We start from the raw sequence: 3,023 nt of genomic DNA on the forward strand, positions 1-3,023 counted from the left end.
CAGTTCCCACTATGCTAATAATTTCTCATGAACTTAAATCCATATCATCTTAAAGTGATGTAATGTGGGGCTGGTGCTGTGGCATAGCAGATAAAGTTGCTGCCTGCAGTGCTGGCAAGCCATATGGGTGCCAGTTCAAGTCGTGGCTGCTCCACTTCTGAACCAGCTCTCTGCTATGGCCTGGGAAAGCATTAGAAGGTGGCCCAAGTCCTTGGGGCCTTGCACACATGAGAGATCCGGAAGTAGCTCCTGGCTTCGGATTGACACAGACCAGCCATTGCGGCCAACTGGGAGTAAACCAGCAGATGGAAGACCTCTCTGTCTCTGTCTGTCTGTCTGTCTGTCTCTTTCTCTACCTCTCCTCTATTTGTGCAGCACTTTCAAATAAATAAATAAATCTTTAAGAAAAAAACCTGATTCATGTTATTATTTATGTGTTTTAGAGGCTTTCCAGATGTTGATTACATGTGCCATGGAAACCCATTAAAATGCAAATCCTATAAGAGGCAACCCTTATAGGTAAAATCCAGTGGATGTGTTGAGAAAAACACACTAGCAATATATTTCAAAAAGCTGTAAAATGTTATAAGTTGCTGTCAAAAGCTAAAAATCTGACAATGACTCATTATGTCATTTAGTACATAATGCTGAGAAAATCAGAAGTATTTGTTAAAACTTCTGCTAAAATGCACTAGATTTATAATTTTTAAATTCATCTTTCCTAGATATAATGCAGTCCTGTACTACTTTAGAGTATCAGAAATTTAAAATGTTGGACTGGTGCTGTGGTGGAGCAGGTTAACACCCTGGACTGAAGTGCCAGCATCCCATATGGGGGCCGGTTCAATACTCAGCTGCTCCACTTCTGATCCTGCTCTCTGCTATGGCCTGGCAAAGTAGTAGAAGATGACCCAAGTCCTTGGGCCCCTGTACCCATCTGGGAGACCTGGAACTAGCTCCTGGCTCCTGGCTTCAGATCAGCACAGCTCTGGCAGTTGCAATCAATTAGGGAGTGAACATCAGATGGAAGACCTCTCTCTTTCTCTCTGGCTCTCCTCTCTGTCTGTAACTCAACTTGTAAATAAATAAATAAATGAATCTTTAAAACAATTAAGAAATTTAACATGTGAAAGGTTTTTAAAAAATGTATTTCTTTATTGTGAGGCAGAGTTACAGATATAGAGAGGAAGAGAAAGAGAGGTCTTCTATCGACTGGTTCACCCCTAAATGGCCAGAATGGCTGGAGCTGGGCCGTTTGGAAGCCAGGTGCCAGAAGCCAGGAGCCAGCAGCTTCCTCCAGGTCTCTCACATGGGTGCAGGGGCCCAAGCACTCAGGGCATATTCCAGAGCTTTCCTAGGCCATTAGCAAAGAGCTGGATTGGAAGTGCAGGAGCAGGGACTCAAACTGGTGCCCATGTGGGATGCTGGTGCTGCAGGTGGATGCTTAATCTACTATGCCACAGAGTGGGCCCAGGGAAAGGTTTTAGGAAGACATCTTTCATGTAGACTAGGCTGCAATATTGCAAGGTAAGGTTTAGCTTTTATTTCCACACATCAGTATTCATCTTTTAGCAACTATAAATACTGAATATCATACATATAGCCATAAATATAGGTAATTGCAGATTTTGTTGTCATTCTTTCTAATTCTTTTTTTAATGTCTCCTAATAGGCCATCTTATGGATTATTATATTGATGTTACCTGTACACAACCATCAGGCATTTCCACTGTTGAATGTGTTTATGTGTACAGGTAGTTTTGTTTGTGTGTACATGAATGCACATTTGATGGAGATAGCAGACAGTAATACTGTGAGAATTCCTAACGCTGATTTTAAACTTTCTGTCCTCTGCAGAGATGGCTGTCATTGAAGTAGACCACAGGGCCCCTTTTGCTGTTGTGAACTGAAATGTAGATTAAATGATAGATGTGTCTGTCACATCGGAGAAATACTTCTGAAAAAATCGAGCCTATTTAAGCACCCTGATCTACATTTTCAACCTCCACAACTCTGAGAAGTAAAATTCCATGATTTACATCATATTTTCTGTGGTATTTTCTTAACAAATTTATATATCCTCATTTCTGCCAGCATTTTCTGCTGTCATCTAGAAGGTCCTTGTGAGTAGCAGAGAAATATAGAAACTAAAAACTGTGATTTTAGATTACCAAGTATCTACTAACACAAAAAAGATATCCCAGAAGCAACCTACTACCATCCTCCAGGACCCAGAAAAAAAAAAAAGGAAAGAGTCAAGATGCAGGGCAGTAGAAAAAAGTGAATAATGAAAGATCACATCAGAAGTAAATAAGGAAGGGTTTGATGCTGTGGTGTAGTGGGTTAAAGCCTTGACCTGCTGTGCATGCATCCCATATGTTGCTGTTAGGAGACCAGGTGCTCCACTTCCAATCCAGCTCCCTACTAATGCACCTGGGAAATTGGTGGAAGATGGACCGTGTTCTTGGGTGCTGGCACCCACATGAGAGACTTGGAAGAAGCATCTGGCTTTTCCAATAAATAAATAAATCTTAAAAAAATAGAAGCAGTGTTAGCACTGTTGGAAAAACAGACACATAGTTCAATGGAAAAGAATAGGCAGCTGAAATTTACCGACTTTTCTACAGGTAACTCCTATTTAACAAAGGAAAGAAAACAAACAGGAGAAAGAAGAATCCCTTTCGCAAATGGTTTAAAGGAAAGTGATTATCCATATGTAGAAACCTGAAAAGATACCCCAACACCTTATACACTATGTAAAAGCAACTCAAGGTGAATTAAAAGTCTAAATATAAAACCAAAAACTAAGTAAACATATGAGAAGCTGTAAAACATTAGCATAGACAACAGTTTTGGGTCAGATTCCAAAAGCACAAGTAACAAAATAAAATATACAAATTTGAGCATATCAAATTAAGATACATCTTCACAACAAAGTAATCAACAGAGTGAAGATACAATGGACAGAATGGCAGGAAACATTGAAAACTCTGACTATGACAAAAGATTGATAGCCAAAACAT

This window comes from Oryctolagus cuniculus, unplaced genomic scaffold (assembly GCF_964237555.1).
Source record: "Oryctolagus cuniculus unplaced genomic scaffold, mOryCun1.1 SCAFFOLD_102, whole genome shotgun sequence".
Lineage (NCBI taxonomy): Eukaryota > Metazoa > Chordata > Mammalia > Lagomorpha > Leporidae > Oryctolagus > Oryctolagus cuniculus.